Consider the following 23,716-nt stretch of genomic DNA (forward strand, 5'->3'; position numbering starts at 1 on the left):
ATGATAGCTTTCTTCCACTCTTTCGGCGTTTTTCCCGTTTCCCAGATTTTATTAAAAAAACGAAGCAAGGTTTCAACTGCATTAGGAGATAGATGAGCGAGCATTGCGTTATGTACTCTGTCCGGACCAGGTGCTGTTTTTTTGTCAGTTGTTAGTACTCTATTGATTTCTGGTAGTGTTAAAGCGGCATTATACGGTCTTTCTGAACTTCCTGTGGTCGGAAGCTTCAGTTTTTCTGCTAATTGCTTATGTTTTAGAAATGCAGCTGAATAGTTTAAGCTTGATATAGTATGGAAGTGTTGTCCTAATATGTCTGCTTGTTCGTCTATATTTGTTTGCGTGCCCGGAGGTGATAGTATGGGGATAGTGTAAGAAGCGTAGTCACCTCTGAACATACAAACCTGATCCCACATTCGTTTGGATGTTATTGAACTATTTATAGATGAGACATAATTTTTCCAGGACTGTCTTTCGGCTTGTCTGCATGTGTACCTGGCTTTCGCTTTTGCTTTTTTGAAGGAGAGTAGATTGTTTTGTGTTGGGTATCGCCGAAAGATACCCCACGCTTTGTTTTGTAGTTTTTTTGTTTGTGTACATTCCTTCGTCCACCAGGGTTTCAGGTTTTTTCTTAATAAGCCAGAGGATTGTGGGATTGTTTCTGCTGCTGCAGCAAGTATACAGGCGGTGATCTTATCATTCATTTCATCTATGGTTAGCTCATCTGATATGTTATCCAGACTGGCCTTTTCAGTAAAGAGAGGCCAGTCTGGTAGGTGGAGTTTCGAACGGGGTGGTCTTAATGGTATGGCAGGAGAAGGAGATTTTCTTTTAATAATAGCAGGCATATGGTCACTACCATAGGGGTTGTCAATAACACTCCATTGAAAATCGTCAAAGAGAGATGGAGAGCACAGTGCCAGATCTAACTAACTCATAGCTCCTGTGCTTGGGGAGTAGTAAGTTGCCGCACCGGTGTTTAAAAGGCATATGTCATTTGTTAGGATAAAATCTTCAAGCGCTTCACCTCTGGTGTCAGTTGTTTGACTACCCCACAACGTGTTATGTGACTTAAAATCACCGGCTAATAATAATGGTTCTGGTAGCTGGTTTAAAATTAACTCCAGGTCTCTTACGGTAAAATGTAAATGCGGCGGAATGTATACTGAACAAATGGTGATGGTTTTGTGAGCTAAAACGGTGACAGTAACGGCTTCTATGTGAGTGTTAATGGGAACTTCTCTGGCTGCTATACCACCTGGCAGGACAATGGCTACACCACCTGACAGCCGGTTCGCCTGAGTACGGTCGCGCCGTACAACAGTGAAACCTTTCAAAATGTTTTTGTGTTTTTCGCCTAGGTTTGTTTCCTGTAAACACAGGGCTACAGGAGAAAAGTTTATTAATATGTCTTTAATGTCACCTAAGTTGTGTAAAAGCCCTCTACAATTCCAGTGGATAATAAAAGCCATTTTAAAATGGAAAGATAAGAAATGGCATTACAGAAAAATTAAGAGGTGTGGTATAGGTGACATGGATTTAAAAAGGCTAATACAAATGAGCGATAACCTTTAGGTTAACGCTTTCTTATTTTGAGTTGTTATTGAGATTTTGTCCCTCTTACCGCGCTCGAGAGAGCGCTTATCTTTCGGTGTGAATGACACCGGAGTTTTTGTGTCGACCTTCATCGCTCTTTCTGAGGCGCTGGAGGACCGAGAGTTAGGCGCCGAGACACGTGCCTCGGGCCTTGGGGTTCGTTTGATTTTAGCGCCCTGCGGGGCTGGTGTCTGCAGGGCCGTCGAAGAGAGTGGAGCAGTACTGACTGCTTCCACCACGAGGGCGGGAGGAGTCACTGCGGCACCACTGCGCGTGGGCTCTGAGGACTCCGGAGGCCTCTGTGACGCTGCCCCCGCCTGTGTCACTTCGGCATAACTTCTTCGGGGAAGGTACGACAGTCTTTTTCTGGCTTCGAAGAACGATATTTTTTCTTTAACAGTTAGTGCAATGACTTCTTTTTCTTTTTTCCAGCAAGGGCAGGACCGCGAATAAGCTGGGTGATCTCCCTTGCAGTTAACACAATGTGGCGAAGAAGTGCAATTCTCTGATTGGTGGTTGTTGGAGCTGCATCTAGCACAAGTTGTTTGTCCTCGGCATGCATGTGAAGCATGTCCAAATCTTTGGCACTTAAAACACCGTCTGGGATTCGGGATATACGGTCTCACATTGACTTTGACATAACCTGCATCAAGTGAAGTAGGCATTACGCTTGTTCCGAAGGTGAGTATAACATGTTTGGTGGGGATTTCTTGATCGTTTCTTCGGATTACTATTCTTTGTACTTTGGTGACATTTTGTTCCTGGAAACCTTCCAGCAGTTCCTCGTCGCTTAAACCAATGAAGTCTTCTTCAGATATTGCTCCCCTGCTTGTATTAAGTGTTCTGTGGGCTGAAACAGTCACTGTCACTTCACCAATACTGGTAAGTTCAAGAGCTTATCTGCTTGATCTTTGTTATTCAGTTCTAGGAGGAGGTCCCCGCTAGACATTTTGGATGCTTTGTATGTTGGTCCAATTTTGTCTTTCAGACACTTTGCTACCAGGAAAGGAGAGAGTTTACTTACCGGAGTGTTGCTTTCACTATGCACTACATGGTACTTTGGAAATGTTGGGGCGTTGCTTTGAAAGGAAAATTTAAATGGTACTTCAGTGCGGCATCTTTTCAGACGCAGATCATAAACAACAGAGGCTTGCGCTGCCACGGGAAAATGTGTATGTTCGGCAACAGCGCCGACCGCCCACCACGGAGCCCAATGAGGGGACGCGGAACATCTTGTGTACAAGCCTGCACGACGCCAGCCGTACGCCATCACTATAACCCAATATGGTGTACCCAAGGTAGGATATCCACACAAGGTTAACCCTTGCCGCCGTGGAGAAAGGAAGTAAATGGAAGAGAGAAGAAGACAGGAAAGATGTAAAGTGAGAGATAAAGACGAAGGTTTGAGAAGAGAGAGACAGGAAAAGGCGAATACCGATTTCCCCCGGGTGGGTCAGTCCGGGGGTGCCGTCTACGTGAAGCAGAGGCCAAAGAGGCGTGTTGCCTCCGCCGGGGGGCCTTAAAGGTCCGTACACCCGGCATCGGCTCAACCCCCAGGATCCCCCTTTCTCCGGACACGGCTAAGCCGCGCACGGCTACACGCGGGAGGGTCCAACCCTCGTGTGCTCGGGTCCGTGGTGTCGCAACACACCAAACGCCTGCTTGCGCAGACGCCCCTGCGGGGTAATCCAGATAAATGTAACATAATGTCTTTCACTCGCAAACATTCCCTTTCCAACTTTTCATACTATATTAATAACAATCCTGTGTCTGTAGTTACTTCGGTAACCCCAGATCTAGGCGTTCAAATACCTAGGTGTAACCCTGACATCAAACCTTTCCTGGACTACACATCTGCAGAAATGCCTCTCGATCCTTGGGATATTTACGCCGGAATTTATGCCCTAAACGGATATTTACGCCCTAAACTTGAATTTGCTTCTTCAATATGGCCTCCCGTTACATTTATTTAACCACTATGCTAGAATCAGTTATGAATAGAGCCGCTCTATTCATCTAAAAAATTACAACTGCAACAAAAGTATAACAAATTAAAAACGATTTATCGAATCCTTCTTTGAACACTCGTGATCTAGCACTTTTATTGCTGTTTGACAAGTACGTTCACGGACGAAGGCCATCACCAATAGCTCTGCAAGTTTCTCCATTCACCTCACAAAGATTGCATAATCATCTTTCTTTCACGCGCATCTATGGTAAAACAGACGCTTTTAACTAATCTGCACTTCCATGTGTCATCCGCTTGTGGAACGACCTTCCCGATATCCTGATAGCTGACGCTAACAAAGAAAAATTCCGTCACAACATAAACATTTATTTCTTACTTAAAAAAAAAATCTTGTCTGCATTGTTTCTTGTATGCCTTTTTTTTCTTTTTCAGATCTGAGAATTTTAGAGCGTGTAAACTTGACTCTTCGTTGTATTATTGTATTATTAAGCATTTATTTTGCAAGACTCCGTCTTCAATCTACGTCATATTTTTCTAGTGGAGGTGCGAGGTACATGCGACCACGCCCAGATCGAACACTGTTGACAAGCCCAGTATGAAGTCCGGTCGAGCCGACTCCTGTTCACGTACGGACAAACTGTCGACTTCAAGGACTGCCACTTGAGCACGAGCCTCTACCCAATCGAGTCAGAAGGATGAGTACATCGGTTCCATCTTCTTCCTCAACCGCACTGACCTAGGTCGTCCTTAACCAGCCGCGAATCCCCATGTCCTTCCATGCAGACACCTTCGAGGATGTTGAGGTCTGGCTCGATCACTTTGAGCGTGTCGCAGAATTCAACGGCTGGACTCCAGAGCGCAAGCTTACACAATGCCTACTTTGGCCTCGAGGACTATGTGCGGACATGGTTAGAGAACCGTGAGGCGGCCCTATCAATATGGGACGAATTCCGACGGGAGGTACTCAGCACATACTCCAGCTCAGATCGCAAGGAACAAGCTGAACCTGCAAATCAGGCGAGAGTACAGCGGCCGAACAAAAGCGTCGCAATGTTTGTCAAAGATATAAGCCAACTTTTCCGACGCGCTGATCCATCCATGCCGTGGTCAAGCAAGAATTATTCAGTGGCCTAATATGCAACCCACCAAAGACTGTTGCAAAGTTTCTTGCAGAAGCCATATCAATGGAAAAGGCACTGCAGCAGCGAACAAGGCAGTACAACCACGACGTGCCGACCCTATCATGCGACCCTCTCGCTATACCCTTGGACAATACTGACGCCTTGCAGGAGCTCATCAGGCTTTTTGTTTGAGGAGAGCTCCAAAAACTTCAGGTGGCTCCGGCATCAGTACAGCGACTCACTCTGGCTGAGGCCGTCCGGGAGGAAATCAGGCAGGCAGTCCAAGTCCCAGAGCGAAGCTAGACACCACAGCACGAGGTCCGGTAGCCACAGCCTCGCATGTCATATGCAGAAGCTGTGCGAAGTTCATTGTCCCTGATTTTTCACATGTGAGCGACGTCCCAGACTTTCATGGTGTGCGCGCCGTTGAACAAGCAACTGACGACTTCAGGACTCGCCGCACGCCATTCATGGTTGAAACACAACCACCCCGCAAACGCAACGTATGGCGCACTGCAGACCGGAGGCCCTTGTGTTTTCATTGCGGTGAAGCCAATCACCTCTACAGGGCATGTCCTTACCGCCGAGCTGGGCTCCGTAGATTTTCACTGAATGTGTCGTGCCCGCAAAATGACGAATGCCCCCTGGAGATTTAAGCCTACCTCGTGGAGGCCAGGACCTCGTTTTCCCCACAATTCCGTGATCCCCGATCACCATCACCCCCGACCGAAACAGGTCTTCCAGCCCCGTCTTCACGCCAAGTGCCACATGGTGTCGCTCACCCAGCCCTGCCTTACGGGAATACCGATTCCAGCAACCTGCGGAGGTGAGATCAAACGAACACTGAGTTCCGAACGCTGAACATCCTCCCTTACGACGACCACGATATGACATAATTGAGAGGCATGGAAAGCAGTGTAGTTCAGTGTCAGTATCTTATGACGTACCAGTTACCATAGATGACCACGAAGTCGTGGCGTTAATCGACACGGGTACGGACATGTCTGTTATGAGCCAGAATCTCGCGCGTATACTGAACAAGGTTTCAACGCGATGGACCGGAACTCAGATTCGTGCTGCTGGAGGGCACCTCATAACTCCAATGAGCCGGTGCACGGCACAAGTCAACATTCAGGGCTTCACGTACATTGGAGACTGTCATTCTTCCTTAATATTCAAAGGACCTTATACTCAGCATGGATTTCCTTAAGGCGAACAGTGCCATCATCGACCTGCAAGAGTCTAGAGCCAGCTTCGCTACTGCACAAACCATAGCGATAAGTAATGACAACCGTGACATCGCGCTTCGCATAGCTGACGATCACGCCACGTTGCCACACAAGAGCAGCATGCTTACCCTTGTCCAATGCGACATGGAGGATGATGCCGAAGGAATTGCTGAGGCAAACATCCCCCTGCTTCTTGAGCACCACATTTGTATAGCCAGAGGGCTTCAGGTGCAAAACAAATGTTCAGTCATTTTGCTAACACACTTCAGCAACGAATATCGGCATGTATCGTGAGGAACGACAATTGCATTTCTTCGCAAGATCATTGATATTACTGACATTGCCACATTGGAAATTGCATCGTCTCAGCAATCTGAGTCACCCAGCTTAAAAGAACGGATTCACGTTAACGCTGCTCTGCCAGACCATCAGAACGATCGTCTACTGAGTCTCGTGAATGAATTTGCAGACTATTTTTGAACTTCATCGAAAGTACGGCACATGTCTATCACAAAGCACCGCATTATTACGGACGAGTGCGCACGTCCTATTCGTCAGCATCCTAACAGGGTGTCTCCAGTGGAAAGGGAAGCGATCAAGGCGATCAAGGTCAAGCGACCCCATGAGCGCGATTTTGTGCGCGACAGCGACGAGCGACGGCTTCGAGCGATGAATCGGGCCGTCGCGTGAACAGATCGCTCAGTCTTGTCGTGCGATCGCTCTTTTCTGCAAATCCAGAATTCGTCGCTCGTCGCCCAGAAGTGCTATGAGCGACTAGCCAATAGCGCGAAGCCGGAACTGGATGTACAGAACTCAAGTACTTACGATTGTCGCATGGAACGAGCAAACGATTGAATTTTTATACGTGCAAGGATAAGAACCTACTGCATGACCTTCAGAAATATCTTATGCTGCTTTTTACAGTAAAACACATCCAATTAAGTTAATAAAGCATGCGTCACGCTAGTTTCGGTGCCTATATTGCTGCCCTCATACCAGCAACACTGGGGAGACGTCGCTCGAAGTCATCGCTCGCATGGGGTACAACTTGTAGGCGACCAGCGAACACGACAGCCACCTCAATCGCCTCGCTTGTCACTGTCGCGTGCAAGATCACTTGCATCGGCTTTATACTTCAAGCATCAGGTGAAAGAGATGCTCCAAGACGACGTGATCCAGCCGTCCACAAGCCCGTGGGCCTCCCCTGTAGTGTTAGTCAGAAAGAAAGACAACACACTACGCTTCTGTGTAGATTACAGAAAGTTGAACCGTGTCACCAAGTGCGATGTTTATCCATTGACACGTATTGACAATGCATTGAATCGTCTACAACATGCCAAGTTTTTTTCTTCGTTGGATCTTAAATTTGGGTATTGGCAAATCGAAGTTGATGAACAGGATCATGAAAAAACAGCGTTTGTGACACCTGACGGGCTTTATGAGTTCAAAGTTCTCCTCTTCAATCTCTGTTCCACACCTGCCACCTTTCAGCGGATGATGGATGCCGTGCTTGCTGAACTCAAATGGCAAACATGCATCATATACTTGAACGACATCGTCGCGTTCTTGAGCACGTTTGACGAACATCTCGCACGACTCGAGAGTGTCCCCGCTGCGATCCGTTCTGCCGGCCTCACCATCAAGCCTGAAAAATGCTACAAGTTCCAAGAGCACAAATTTCGTAGCCATGTCGTTGGTCCTATACGCGTCCGATCAGACCCCGACAAGTTAGCTGCCATCGCCGAGTTTTCACCACCCAAAGACAAGAAGGCTGTCAACGTTTCCTTGGTTTGTGCACATATTACAGGCGCTTCGTCGAGGGATTCTCGAGAATTGCTGAACCTCTGACACGGCTTACACGCGACAATGTGCATTTCATTTGGGCGGACGAGCAGCAGCAGTTGTTCAACGAATTGCAAGTGTCTGCAAATGGCCCCAATACTTGCTCATTTCAACAAAGACGCTGTCACTGAAATTCATACTGACGCCAGCAATGCGGGTCCCGGCGCAGTTCTTGCGTAGTAGTAAGCTGGTGCGGAACGCGCCATTACTTATGCAATCAGCAGTCTCACCAAGGCTGAGAAAAACTACTCAACCACTGAAAAAGAATGCTTAGCGATTGTGTGGGCAATTAGTCAATTCAGGCTCTACTTGCACGGTAGACCCTTTAAGGCTGTCAGCGATCACAACGCCCTGTGCTGGCTTGCCAACCTCAAGGATCTTTCAGGCAGACTAGCCCGTTGGAGCCTGCGCTTACAGGAGTATGACATTACAGTTGCCTACCAATCTGGAAGGAAGCACAGTGACACTGACTGTCACACGAACCACTCCCTACAACGTCATCGGACCCTGCCCATGACTTGCCATTTGTTAGCATTATCGACGCCGCAAAGATGGCTGAGCACCAGTGTGCTGACCCTGAGCTGCTGCCGCTGATCAAGCACCTTCAAGGAGTTGAAGGCGTCTCGCCCTGCTCGCTCGTCTGCGGCTTATCATCGTACTATCTTTAATTTTATTTATTTATTTGATACTGTCAACCCCGTTTTTGGGGTCAATACAGGGAGGGTGATGTGTCAAGAATACATGATACATAATTTTCTATGTAATATACAAATTCACTGGCACTCTTGGTAGTTAACAACAGCAACAACAAGAAAAAAAAGGAGCAAAGAACAGTAGTTATACAAAGAAAAGTCAACAAAAATCTTTGTAGCAAAAATTTAGTATACATCCTCGCAAAAGAAAGTATAACACATTTCCAAATTCGGCAGAGCCCTCATTGCTCACAACTGCATTAGGCAATCTGTTCCACATTTCAATAGTGTCAGGAAAAAAGGAGAAACATAAAGCATCAGTATGCGTTCAATAAGGTTGAATAGCTCTGCTATTGTTTATACGATCGCATCCTTCCTCTACATCTACACCCTCCGTCCTGGAGGGTGTAGATGTAGATCCTTGTTTATTTTTGTTCGCCCACTCATGATTTTAAAAAGAAACTTTAGCCTATGCTTACGTCTGCGTTCCTCCAGAGGCGCTAGTTCGCAAGATTTTAACAAGGCTGTAACAGACTCCATGCGTCGGTATTTACCGCATATGAAACGGACTGCCAGTCTTTGTATTCTTTCCATTTTTGCTTCAGGACTATCTGATGAGGGGACCACACAACACAAACGTACTCCAACACTGGTCGTACAAAAGTTTTGTAGGGTGTTAATTTCACATCCTGTGTAGTGCATTCCAGTTTTTTCTTTAAAAAGTATAGTTTTTCGTTTGCCTTGGAACATATATTATCAATGTGTGTGTGCCATCGCAATGTGTGCATAATACCGACTCCTAAGTATTTCAAAGAAGCTGCATTATTCAGAGGATGGTTTCCGATGTGGTATATGAAGGAAAGTTTGCTCCTAGTTGAGCAAATATGCGTAAATGTTGTTTTGCTATAGTTTATTTCCATGTCCCATTTTAAACACCACTCATCTAATGCCTGTAAACGTCTATTCAGATTAATTTGGTCACCTTTGCAACCTATTGGGGAATAAATCAAATAATCATCGGCAAAAAGCTTCATTTTAACAGGCGTCCTGTACAGGAAAAACTGCGGAAGTGGTCCAAATACCAACCTCTTTGTCGTGCCGTCGGCACTGCATCAAGACATATTGCAAGCCTGCCATGATGAGCCATGCGCAGGACACCTGGAATTCGCTAAGACATTAGCAAGGATACGATAGAAGTATTACTGGCCCCAGCTTTTTCTTCTGTGCAATGGTACATGAAAACCTGTCGTGATTGTTAGCACCGCAAGAAACCACCAGTTAAACTAGCTGCCTTTCTGCACCCTGTGGACCCTCTTCATGGCACCGTTCCAACAAATAGGAATGGATCTACTTGGGCCATTCCCAGTGACCTCTCCGCGCAACAGATGGATAGTCGTCGCTACCGACTACGTAACCTGGTACACCGAAACCGAACCTACTCCCACAAGCAAACTCGTATAAAGTGCCCAAGTTCTTTGTACGCCATATCGTCCTACCACATGGTGCACTGTCTGTTCTCATCACCGACTGCGGTACAGCATTTATACCCGAACTTATGCAGGACATTCTCCAGCTGACGCCTAGCTCTCATCGCAAGAGCACTGCATATCGCCCTCAAACCAATGGATTGGCGGAATGTCTGAACAGAACACTGGCTGATATGCTCTCCATGTATGTCGACACAGAGCACAAGACGTGGGACGAGATTTTACCCAATGTGACTTTCGCATATAACACTGCTGTAAAGGAGACTACACATTTTCCCCCTTCGAACTTGTATATGGGCACATCACGTCAACACTTGATGCCAGGCTACCTCTGGCTGATAATAGCCCGACCAGCAAACACATGGAAGAGTTCGTACAAAGAACTGAAGAGGCCTGCCAGCTTGCTCGGCATCGTATCCGGAGCCAACAGCATACAGACACCCTTCGCTACAACCAGGGTCGACATGACGTCCATTACAATACCGGCGCCTGCGTGTGGGTCTGGACGCCCATCCATCGCCGTGTACTCTCAGAAAAGTTGCTCCGCCGGTATTTTGGTCCCTACAAGGTTACAGGCCGCCTCAGTGACGTGACCTATGAAGTCGTCCCCTGCAGTTCTGACTCAGGTTCGCTCCGTCGTCGTCCTCGTGCTAAAGTTGTTTATGAAAATATGCTACGAAGGGTTGAAAGGCTAAAACGTGTCAGTGGCAGTAGCTCTACAGCCTCACGAAGCTATTGGAATGTAAAGGCCTAGGCATGCACTATACAAAACGCTACCAATGCAGCAGCGACCTGTCAAGAGAGACTGTGCTACAAATTTCTTGGGCTGATACCCTATTTATTCGATTATAAGGCGGTCATGGTGATAAGGCAAGGGTGCCAGTTGGAGCACCCAAGGAAAGAAAATATTGTCGTATAGTGTGGCTTCATGGCATCGCGTGCACACTGCCGTAAAGCCATGCTATATGATGAAGTTTATACTGCCATGAAGTCGCACCTAAAGGCAAAATTTATGTATACAGCGGTAGGCAACTTCAAGACTAAAGATTCTGGGAAAAAACCTCGCCTGATATTCGAATAAATATGACATGTAGTGTGGTGACATCATATAAAAAACTTAAACTGACTTTGTATTAAATAATGTTTTTTTACCAAGAAACATTGCTGGATGTAGAGGGTAAGCTGTCCGTAAGCTGCTGCAAAGTGCTTTTTCCTTTCAGCATCTGCCTCGCGACACTCTCGTAACATGTGGAGGATGGTCAGCCCTGATAAAAGAATGAAAACATACATAGGCTTGACGTGAGAGCGCCGACATGGCCTAGGACGAACACATAGGCTATAGTCACAATCACTGTGGTGTGCGATATAGTCACAAGGCGCTGAGGGACGAGCAACAACAAAAACTAACCTAAGCAGCTGAAAACGTCGAATTTTAGGGGGCTATAGTACGGTTTCAACCGCACAACATGCACAATCTCAGATTTCGGTTGTCAACGTCGGGGAGGCTGGCTTCCGTCAGGAAGGACTTCGTAATTCACGTCACTAATCCGCTGCAACACTTTGTAAGGTCCGAAGTAGCGACTCAAAAGCTTCTCGGATAGTCCTTTTCGGCACACGGGAGTCCAGACCAAAACTTGATCGCCAGGTTGGAACTCGACTTGTCGATGGCGGTGATTGTAATGTTGTGCATCGATGCTCTGTTGTTTCTTTATGTGCACTCGGGAAAGCTGACGGGCTTCTTCCACTCGCTGCACGAAGAGTTCGGCATCTTGGGCGAGATCGAGGTGATCGATGTTGTCGCATGGCAGCATTGCTTCTAACATAGTCTGCACTTCACGGCAGTAAACGAGGTAAAACGGCATGAAGCGTGTTGTTTCTTGCGTAGCAGTATTATAGGTAAACGTTACGTATGGGAGTATCTCGTCCCACGTCTTGTGCTGTACATCTACGTACATAGACAGCATGTCAGCCATCGTTTTGTTCAGTCGTTCGGTCAAGCCGTTTGTCTACGGATGATAGGCAGTTGTCCATCGATGGTTTGTGCAGCTGAATTTAAAAACGTCTTCAATGAGCTGCGCTGTAAAGGCTTTGCCTCGGTCTGTGATGACGTGCGATGGGGCGCCATGCCGTAGGATGATGTTCTGTATGAAAAACTGGGCAACCTCGGAAGCTGTGCTTCGAGGCAACGCCTTTGTCTCAGCATACCGCGTTAAATAGTCTGTGGCGACGATTATCCACCTGTTGCCAGAAGATGACAGTGGAAACGGGCCCAGAAGATCCATGCCGACCTGGTCGAAAGGTTTGCCAGGTGGGTCAATCGGATTCAGCAATCCCGCAGGCTTCACAGCTGGCGACTTTCGGCGCTGGCATTCACAGCAGGCTTGGACGTACCGCTTAACACACTCTGCAAGTTTCGGCCAGTATTAGGATTTCCGCACTCTATCAAGCGTTTGCGTAAAACCCAAATGGCCAGACGGAGGCTTGTCATGACAGGCGAATAAAACTTCAGCACGGTGGTCTGCTGAAACGACCAAAAGGTATGTCTTGTTGGTGGCAGCAGAGTTCTTCTTATACAAGACGCCATGTCGTAAACAAAAAGACGACAATCCTCGAGCGATGTGCCGGGGTATTGATGGGTTTCGTCCTTCCAGATGTTCGAATATAGGTCGTAGTGAGTCGTCTGCGCTCTGCCGTGTGGACAAATCAGTAACGCTTACGGCCCCAAGGAAAACACCGTCGTCCTCAATGTCTTGGTCGGTAGCGTCGATAGGGGTGCGCTAGAGTGCGTCAGCGTCTTCGTGTATGCGGCCCGACTTGTACACGATGGTCACGTCGTACTCCTGCAGACGTAGACTCCACCGTGCCAGTCGTCTGGAAGGGTCCCGCAGATTTGCAAGCCAACATAACGAGTGATGATTGGTTACAACTTTGAATGGGCGGCCGTAGAGGTAAGGTCGAAATTTGGTCAGCGCCCATACGACGGCAAGACACTCTTTCTCCGTAGTGGTGTAGTTCGTCTCTGCACGCGATAGTGTGCGACTTGCGTAGGTGATCACTCTTTCAATACCTTCCTGCCACTGTACAAGTACCGCGCCAAGACCAACGTTACTCGCGTCTGTATGAACTTCCGTGTCCGCCTCCTCGTCAAAGTGGGCCAGAACTGGTGCTGACGCCAGACGCTGTCGAAGTTCGGTGAAAGCAGTCTCTTGCTCTGACGCCCAGACGAACGATACATCATCCCTCGTGAGTCGAGCCAGCGGCTCCGCCATCTTCAAAAAATTTTCGATGAAACGCTGGTAGTATGCGCAAAGGCCCAGGAAGCGTTGGACACCTTTCTTGTCGGTCGGTGTTGGAAATGTGGCTACAGCGGCAGTTTTCGCAGGATCGGTGCTAACACCTTCCGCGCTAACCACATGTCCCAGAAACATAAGCTCCTTGTAGCCGAAGTGACACTTCTGAGGCTTAAGGGTGAGGTTAGCCAATCGGATGGCTTCGAGAACTTGCCGCAGTCGTTTCAGGTGGTTGTCAAATGTCGCCGAAAAAACAATCACGTCATCGAGCTGGACGAGGCAGGTTTGCCACTTCAGACCAGCGAGAACGGTGTCCATCATTCGCTGGAAAGTTGCTGGTGCCGAACAGAGCCTGAAGGGAAGTACCCTGAATTTGTAAAGGCCATCTGGAGTGACGAAAGCAGTTTTTTCGCGGTCTCGTTCATCTACCTCAATTTGCCAGTAACCGCTCTTTAGATAGAGAGATGAAAAATACTTAGCTCGCCGCAACCTGTCTAAAGAGTCATCGATACGTGGTAGTGGGTACACGTCCTTCTTGGTGACATCGTTGAGGCGTCGATAATCAACACAGAAACGAAGTGTTCCGTCTTTTTTCTTGACCAGAACGACCGGAGACGACCACGGACTGTGCGAAGGCTGAATGACACCATCATCTAGCACCTCCTTGACTTGGGCTTGAATTGCCTCACGTTCTTTCGGCGAGACACGATAAGGCTGTTGTTTGAAGGAGCGTGCGTCGGCAGATGTCGTGATTCGGTGCTTCGTGATTAGCGTTTGGCCAACCTTAGTAGACCGAGCGAAGCACGCGCGGAATTCGTTTAAGAGTTCCTGCAGTGCGCTCTTTTGGTCGTCCGTAAGCTCGGAGTCTACATCGATGTCTCTGAGCGAACCGTCGTATGTGTCCACTTTAGAAGCAAAGCACTCGACGATGTCCGTTGATGGTTCGGCGTAGGCGACGGCAGTGCCACAAAAGATGTGCCGATGCTGCAAGGTAAAGTTCGTAACGAGGACCGCTGTCTGGCTATCATGAAGTTCCACAAGGCTTCGCGCTACACAAATACCTTGGGCCAGCAACATAGAAATGTTGCCTTCCACAATGGCTTCAGCGTCTCGTAGCTCGTCGGACATGACCGGGACCATAACACACTCACGCGGCGGTATCGTGATGCTGTCGTCCGAAACGCGAAGTGCAGATCTGTGTCCAACGGCGTCGGTCTGTGTTGTTGCCCTTTGCGTCGAAAGTGATGCAGCGCTCGTGAAGGTCAATAATGGCACCATATTCCCGGAGAAAGTCCATCCCAAGAATTAAATTGCGGGAACACTCGCGTAGAACCAGACAAGCGGCGAGAAAAGCAGCACCGCGAATTTCTACTCTCGCCGTGCATAAGCCAAGCGGTGCGACAACGTGGCCACCTGCTGTACGAACTGGTGCCCCATTCCAGGGCAACGTAACTTTTTTCAGAACGCTCGCCAGTTTGCCACTAAGAATGGAGTAATTGGCACCGGTATCTACAAGTGCACTCATTTTTCTGCCGTCAATCAACACAGGTATGTCCAGTGAAATCTTGTTGGCGAGAACTGGTTCTGGCGTCGTCGTGTTCTTGTCGTTCTGCAGTCGGCACGATACGAGGTTTTCAGCGCGTTGAGTATTAGCGGCCCCGCCTCAGAAGGTCGCTGACGTCAGTTTTCCCGGCGTGGACTTGTTGATCTCCCTTGCGTCGTCCTCGAAGTGGTATCACGAGCAGGGAAATATCGCCGCAGTAAAGGTGAGCGTGACTGCCGCTGCGATGTACCCGGCCTGCGCTGCTGTTCGATGAATTCTGCGATCTCGGGAGGCCTCTGGCCAAACCTAGGTCGAGGCGAATCGATGGAAAAACCCGCAGGCCGAGTCGTCGACCGGGGCACTCCTGATACACATGACCAGCTTCACCGCAGTGGTAGCACAGCGGTCGTGTGCTCACCAAACCTCCGATTTCCTCGCGGGTGTTTGGCAGTGGTCGAAGTACGGTAGCGGAGTTGTCGGAGCGGCTTGCGCCGATTGCAAAGCGACTGGCGATGCAACATAAGTAGATGCGAAAGCTTGGGCGGGGCTCAGTAACGTTTCTGCGTAAGTCTTGCGCTGGGACTCACTTGGCAGAGGTGGCGCTTCACTGCTGGAAAGAGATGCCTGCAGTGCCTGCTGTACTTCGTTGCGTACGACACTGACGAGGGAGCTGACTGGCGGCAGCGACGTACCGTGGTGCTTCTGCACCTCGTCGCAAACCACTGCGCGAATCAGCTCGCAAAGCAAGGCGACGTCGCACCCGAAGCCTACGGGCGTATCCGAAGTGCAGGCGGAATTTACTTGTCGGTTGTACATGTTCGACCGTTCCTGAAGAGTCTTCTCCATTGTGGTGGCTTCGGTGAGGAACTCCGCGACAGTCTTGGGCGTATTCCGAACAAGACCGCCAAAGAGCTGTTCCTTTACACCTCTCATCAGGTGACGCACCTTCTCTACCGACATGCTCGGATCGGCACGCTGAAAGAGATGCGTCATGTTCTCCACGTACATCGTGACGCTCTCGTTGGGCTTTTGGACGCGTGACTGAAGGGCTCGCTCCGCTTTTTCCCGGCGATCGGGGCTGGAGTAAGTCTCCAGTAGCTTGCGCTGGAATTTAGGCCAGGATGACGGGGCACATTTGCGGTTCACAAACCACGTGCGAGCACCACCCTGAAGGCTGAAGTAGACGTTCCCGAGCTTAGCGTTGTTGTCCCACTCATTAAACGCAGCCACGCGCTCGAACTCCGCCAGACAGTCCTCCACGTCTTCTAATATGTCGCCATGAAAAGCCGTCGGCACTTGGGGGTTCAGCAGCATTAGGTAAGCTGGTGTCACCCTTTCCGTAGAAGTCGCAGTGGTTGTAGTCATCACTTTTCCCGGAGGTTTCCAAATTCTGGGGCGAGGCCTCGGCTTCACTGGCTTGTGTGGTGAACTGGAGTCAACTCCAATTGTGCGAGGTTCTTGCTGCCCAGTGGGGTCTCCTGCATAAGTTAGGTGTACCCAGCAAGCTCCACCAAATTGTCGCGTATACTCTGCTGAAGTATAGACGCTGTATGAGGATCCAGGCGTTTGTCCTTCACGAAACGTAACCGTTGATGCACGATGCCAAGACGAACCTCGTTTTCTTCTTTAGTCCCCTTGCTGTGCCACTGCATGTGGCAATAGGATTCGTTCTGTCTGCATTTACTTTAGATTGCCTTACATTCTATTTTTTTGTTCTTTAGAAATGTCTCGGAATAATGATTGGAACTAGATACACGCTCGAAGTGTTCGTCAAGAACGTGATCTTCGTCTTCCAAGCTATTCGCTTCGTCATTCGCTAGGGGCAGCCAGGATAAGGGGTGGGGGGGGGGCTTATGGGGCTGCAGCCCTGCCACCCCACCCCCGAAATTTTTTCGTGCTGTCATGCAACGCCGATCACAACAAGCCCAGGCGCTGGAAATCACTATTTTGTCTAGAACGCATTTTTCACGCTCGAATCGGCACGAAGATTGAACTCTGACTGGATTTCGTGCCAATGCCCATGCACCTGGAGTCGCATAACGCAGAGAGCCCCATCCGAGCACAAAGTTTCAAGGGCGTTTTGATGGCGAGCGGACTCGTTGTGGCATCTTGCGGAGGCCGTGGAATCTACGGAGCATATGGATTTCAATTCCTAAACCTAGTGGGTATAAAGATCACAAACTTTTGATGCGAAAGGTGCACTGACATTTCCAAAGTCGTGTTTTAGATTTCCAATTCCGGATCCTTGTGGGTTTATTGTGCTCATAAAACATTTGATGCCGAAGGTGCATTGACTTTTCTGAAGTCGTACATTGGACCATACAACGAGACAAGCCAAATCAACACACTATCAGGTAAGTTGACAAAGCACGTGGCGAGGTTCAATTTGACGAAGCGTTGTGATGGCTCATTTGTGCTGTCATATCACAGAAAATAACATTTTTTATCACCTGCGCCAAAGCCTCCATGTCAAGACACTAAAGCCAGCAAAGGTTACTAAGTTCTTATTTATTTTTTCTACTTTTAATTTTATTCGTGAGGACACATTGAGCCTCTTCAATTTTCTTGTTCTCACTACCCGCGGGCTGCCAGAGCCAGCCAGAGGTCATGCGTTTTTCATGTGTTGCCCTAACAACTGCGCGGCGCACTTCAGTGCGTGTTCGTTTTTTTCTCGCCAAGTGGATTTTTGTCTCAGAGTTTTGGACGCTTTCTGGCTAGCAGATGAGAAAAAGAAGCAATGGTCACTTGCCATCACCACTGTGGGGACTCGACGGATTGCAACGCGTTTGCTTGACGGCATCCCCTTCATTTCGATGTTATCGCAACCTCTCCGAAAAGTATTTCGTCTCGCCAGTGTCTCGCAAGCAACATGCATGCGGTTCTCTGTGGACCAAGCATCTAACGTTTTCTTCAACATTCCTTCGGTAGCCACATAAGGTGCCCAAAGTAGGCATTCGATTGTGGCCAACATGCTTTCCTTTGCGTTTTTTCATTTCCGTGTCGCCGCCCCACACACACAAAAAAAAGACATTGTTGTGGCGTAGCAAACTGTCACGTGATGAAAAATTTTGTTACTCCATTTACGGAAAGTAATGGGCCACGGGACTTCAGTTGCCAGATACTCACTCCTATTATATTATTGTGATAGCAATTATATGGACACTCAAGGCGCATTCCTGGCATCATGTTCCGTACGAAGTCCAAGAGCGATAACACCGTCACCACTCGCTGCATACTGTATGTGTGAGTGAAAATGGAAAGGGGGGGGGGGGGGTGAGCCGACCATGGTGGGTCAGCCTTGTGTGCGCAACGGAGAAAAGTGGAGGGAGGAACTGCACCGCCTTCCATCACACGCAATGCATCGGAGGAAGTGGAGGGAGGTGCGTGGGCCTTAGGGTTCTGTGATCTGTCGATCTGTGGTTGCGCAACATGTTTATTGACCTTGTTTTCTGCATTATACAGGGTGTTCCAGCTAACTTTAGCCCGAGTTTAAAAATGTGCCGATACACTCTGAGAGGACGCAACCAAATGCATGTTGCTCACTTTTGTATGCAGTGTGTCACGCTATTTTTTGTATTTTGTTTACTTAGATAATTAGTCAAGATTAATCGACCAAGTTCTGAAGCAGCAAAGCTAGGAAAAATATTCCAATTACAAAGTTGCAGAGCGGTTTGCAAAATGTATAAATAAAAAGTTTCTGTCTTTCTATTTAATAAGTATTAGTGTTTTTCAGCTTACTGCAGATGCCCGCCAAATAAAAAATAAAACAACATGAAACGAACTTCTTCAATGAAACGAACTCTTAACTTACCTGATCTTTTCTCACGCCGCAAATGTTCCCGTCTCTCCCTTTTTCACAAAGTTTTCCCTTGAACCCCCTTTTAAGAGAAACCCTTCTTGCCCCTCCGTTTTATACTTTGGCCCGCACTCACCACAGCCTTAAAATCGGGGTGCCATTGTGCCGTACAAACCGGTACAGTAACTCATTCATCCCCAGGACAAGCACAGACTGGAATCGCCTTCCCGCATCAATCACACTCATCACCGACCCTACTAACTCTAAGACCGCCGTTCAGAATGCCTTTTGTTAATATTTTTTGTTAATACTTTTTTGTTTGTATTTTTACTGCATTACTTCTTGTTTGGCTCCGCTCCTTTCTGTAACGCCTTCGGGCCTTGAAAGTATGTGAAATAAATAAATAAATAAATAAATAAATAAATAGACATACCCGCTTGCGCGTCGTGATTGCACTGCTCCCAAGCGTTCCGTGCATAAACAGCCTTAGGTTCGCTGCCGCTTAAAAAGCGACAGGGCAGCGACACAAGCGCTGGCTGTTCAATTTAAGCTAGCAACCGTTATTGCTCGCGCTGCATAAAGAGACTGACGGATGCGGTGGTGGTGGTAGTTTCAGACAGCGATAAACAGATTATCATGCATCGGCTGTTAAAGCGGCAGCAATTTCGTGATGCCTTTTTCCAACGAGGAAAAAAAAGCAGACAAAAAAGCAGCAGGAGCTGCATGCAGACAGAGACGGCAGGCTGCAAGAATATTTCGAAGTTGGCACCCGGGTACGCGACCGAGCCCGATGACAATGTTCGACACCTACAAGTCGCTGAAGCAAACCGGCAGCTTCACAAAAAAGAGGCAGAGAGCTTCAGTCATAAGTAATGAGGTTTGCTCCACTGTTTTCTCTTTCATGATGGCTAATCCACATGCTAGCACGCACAGCGTGCGTGCACAGCTCTGTGTCCAATTGAAGTGCCTGTACGATTTTGAAAACAGCTGGACTGCACCCCTATCATCTGCAGTTGCATCAATGCCTGGAGTCAAGGGATCTGCAAAAGAGAGTCGACCTTGCGAATTCGATTTTGATTCATGAAGAGCAGGATTCTGATTTTCTCACCAAGGTACTCTGGACCAATGAGGCGAACTTTTCCCGAAATTGCCAAGTAAATATTCACAACGCACACTATTGGAGTGATCAAAATCCCCACTGGCTGGGAAGATCCCGCCACCAATATCAGGTCTTTTAACGTTCGGTGCGGAATATATGACAGCACAGTCATTGGTCCGGTGTTTTTTAACACTGACCAGCAAGAGGTATGTAGGAGAGTTCCTCAGAAGGCCGGTGGAAGACTTCTGCTGCAACATGCCATTAGCCCGGCTTGACGCAATGTGGTATCAACACGATGGGGCCCCAGCCCACAGCTGCAGTCAAGTGCGAGCATGGCTTGATGTTACCTTCCCAGGGCAATGTATAGGGAGAAACGGCCCTGTCCTGTGGCTGACAAGGTGACCCGACCTCAACCCTCTTGACTTTTTCTTGTGGGGCTATATTAAGGATCATGTATACATGACGGAAACGACAACTCCAGAAGCCTTACAGGAGAAGATAACTGAAGTCTGCCACAGCATTTCACCAACAGTGCTCAAAACAATGACAGCAAGCCTTCTCAGAAGATACCAGTGTTGCATCACTGAAGGTGGCCTCTTCGAGCACTTGCTGTGAAAGTGCATGAAAAATAAACGTAAATTCAGTGAAAGACTGCATCTGGCCATTTAGGATACTCTTATTCTACTATTTGCAGCCTTCTGAAAACTAAGTTTTTTTTATTTAGGGATGTTCCATTTGCTTACAGCTATCGTGAAATGACGGACCTGATGCTCCAGCAGCACAAGCGATAACCACTGCGTCTCCTTATCGCTATAATGAATTTTCGCAAGCGGAGCACATTGCTGGCGTAAATGGCACAGCCAACGCCTACATCACTGCCCCATCAATTTTTAAGCGGCAGCGCGTCTATGGCTGTTTGTGCGCGGAACGTTTCGGAGCAGGGCAATCACGACGCGCAAGCGGGCATGTCACAGGGTGTTTTGTATTTCGCGGGCATCATAAGTAAGGTGAAATACACTAATACTTAATAAATAGAAAGTCAGGAACTGTTTATTCGGACATCTTGCAAACCACTCCGTAACCTTCTAATTTGACTTTTTTCCCCAGCTCTGTTACTTCTGAAGTTGGTTAATTAATTTGATTAAAAATCTAATTGGGCAAAATACAAATAGCATGACACACTACATACAAAAGTGAGCAACCTGCATTTGGTCGCGTCGTCTTAAAGTGCATTGGCATATTTTTAAACTCTGGCTAATGTTAGCTGAAACACCCTGTATACAGTTACTTTTGCTTAAATACGTAGATTTATTGGAGACTTATACGCATATTTAAATATCTTGTTGCGAGGTTTTGTGGATGCATGCAGTGAACTTTGTTTTCAGTAACACTTTTTTGCTTTGCATTTGCATATTTCATTGTATCTTCGCATTTCTAATGTATATTTGCAGAACTCCTGCTTTTTATATGTAATCTCTGTTGGAACATAATTTCAGTGCAATTACAATACATAACCGGTGAAAGCTGCTTCTGCGCGATACATTGGAACGAAGGACAGCGTCATTGAGATTTTTTCCCTGGTCGTTGCATATGTACAAAAATGTAAACAAGGTTCTTGAATGACAAAGTTTCATTAAAATATTTGTCCTTAACTTGCTCATTTCATGGCCTTTACATTTCTCATATCAGTGGCATGCATTGCTTTGCTGGTTTCAAACTGATATAGTTCTAAGGTTTGTGTAGTTTTTCTTTACTTATTAATAGGCAAAAAAAAACATGGAAGCATGGATATAAGTTATTCCTGGCAGAAATTTTGGGACATACAAATATATTCTTTTATGAAAAAATACATATTTTACTTGTCTTGACAGTGCACAGCGTCCAAGAATTGGTTTGCAGCATCTATGGCAATGACAATGCAGTTATTTACGTATTTGATCCCTCGACAAATACTGTAAGGAGGAGGCCGAGCTCAAACATCTTGGCAGCCTTGACACAAGCTAGACTTGGCACACGACATATTGCTGCGGCAAGTTTGGGGTGCGATCATTACATGGGAAAGAAAAAACAATTAATTTTGACAACCAAATTCAGGGGTGCGATCATTATGCGAATGCGATCATTATGCAAGTAAATACGGTAGGTCTTTCTTTTTTTCCATGTGAGGCAAGTTCGAGAGTATGCTGCGTGTCCACCGCTATAGTTGGGACCGGGGAGCATGCCACTACAGTTGTCGGATGCATATTCTTGTTCACCACAATTTCCACGTGGCAGTCAGCCTCGGCATATCTCTGACACTTCCAAACACCTTCGGGGATTCGGAATGCAAAATCTGACTTAATTTTGGTGCATCCAGTTTGTAGGGCTTCCGGTAGCATTGCCGACGCAAAAGCGAGGATCAGATGCTTCGAAGGAATAACTTGGTTGTCCCACCTGGTCTGTATCCTTTGTAGTTGAATCACATGGTGTTCTTTCGAGCCCTCCAGGAGCTCTTCCTTGCTCAGGCTCAAGAGATCGACATCGGAGATTACTCCTTTACTTGTGTTGAGTGGTCAATGTGGGGTCATAGTTATTGGCACATTACCAAATGCTACAAGCTTCAATAGTTTACTGTGTTGTTCAGTATCGCACACCTCAAGGAGGAGGTCGCCGCTGCTCATTTTCAACACTTCGTAGCCAGTACCTAGTGTTTCAGTTAGACCTTAGCCATAGTGAAACGTGAAGTAGTTCTGACAGTCTTTTAAGGATCTTCACTATGTATAACATGATAGCATGGGAACATTCCTTTGCACTGGCTTACCAGTTGGAAGGCTGCTTCGGTGCTTTCTCTTTTGGAAAGAGGACGATCAGGAATTGGGGGAATGACCTTTCAGCCATAGAGAATTTATTGATTTCGACAGCTATGCCCATCACGAAGCCCAACAAGGGGACGCTACGAAATCCAAAGGAAATGCTGACGCCAGCTGTACATAGCTACTATAATCCAATATAAGATATCCAAGGTTCAACGCATTACACCAGGTTAACCCTCACTGACTAGAAAACCGGAAGTAAAAGGAAGAGAGGAGAATACATGAAAGATTGGAAGTGAGAGGAAGATGACGTAATAGTTTTGTGGAAACCCGCAAGGTCTTGAGAGAAGTAATTAATAAAGGGAAAATCAGACATCCACCTGTTTGTAGCAAGTGCTACAAAGGAAACCCTGGCTTTCCTTTGTAGGAATTGCTACGAACAGGTGGATGTCTGATTTTCTCTTTATTAATCATGGAGATGAAGATCGGAAAGGAGAGGAAAAGACAACTAATGTTTAGGCTCTACAGCTACATCTAAACGGCAACTATCAATTTCTCCTGGATGGGTCAGCCCGGGGGTGCCATCTACGTGAAGACGAGGACAAAGGGGTGTGTTGCCTCCACCGAGGGGTCATAAAGACCCAAGCACTCAGCACTGTCACAACTCCACTGGATCCCCTTTTCACCAGATACGGCTAAGCCGCGCATGGCTACATGTGATGTGGGAGGGTTCAACCCTCATGTGCTCGGCTCCATGGTGTCAAAACACACCAAACACCTGCCGATGCAGACACCCCTGCGGGGGAAGTACCAGTTGATGCTGCCTGTGGTTGTTCAAGGCCGCTGAGAATAAGATGAAGCTTTACAAACAGAACATGCAAGACTATAGAAAGGACAGTGACCCATCAATACTAGTCTTCTTGCATGTTCTAGATGTGCAATAGCGTAAAATATTTATACCAACTAGCTCATCAGTCCATCCCATTAGACAAAATGTTGTGCTCTCCTATACTTACAGCCAAACTGCATTGATAAAAATCTTGACACTTCTTGTGTTGGTGTTTTCCGTTCGAATTGTTTAAACATTACAGGGCGCAGTTGTACTGCTTCTACAATGCCTGCTTCAGTTTCCTATTGAGGTAGCAGACATGCTTATTAATGTAGGTACACGTGGTTATTCCTTCGTGACATCTGCATTAAACACCAAATTATGTTGAACTCAGTTGAGTTCCGATAGGATTATCACGCAATTGCCTGGGACTG

General features: G+C 47.3%; 1 protein-coding gene and 1 long non-coding RNA gene across 4 annotated transcripts in view; both read right to left on the minus strand.

Annotated features, from left to right (window-relative positions):
* LOC135899642 (nischarin-like) overlaps window positions 1–23,716 on the minus strand; it is a 249,643-nt gene that overhangs the window by 225,069 nt on the left and 858 nt on the right. The window lies entirely within an intron of this gene.
* LOC135899644 (uncharacterized) overlaps window positions 1–23,716 on the minus strand; it is a 48,087-nt gene that overhangs the window by 23,866 nt on the left and 505 nt on the right. Inside the window, exon 2 of the long non-coding RNA XR_010563664.1 lies at window positions 11,086–11,198. This is a non-coding gene — a long non-coding RNA (uncharacterized lncRNA). The remainder of the gene's footprint in view (window positions 1–11,085; window positions 11,199–23,716) is intronic.

Source organism: Dermacentor albipictus, unplaced genomic scaffold (assembly GCF_038994185.2).
Source record: "Dermacentor albipictus isolate Rhodes 1998 colony unplaced genomic scaffold, USDA_Dalb.pri_finalv2 scaffold_16, whole genome shotgun sequence".
In the NCBI taxonomy this organism is placed as follows: Eukaryota; Metazoa; Arthropoda; class Arachnida; order Ixodida; family Ixodidae; genus Dermacentor; species Dermacentor albipictus.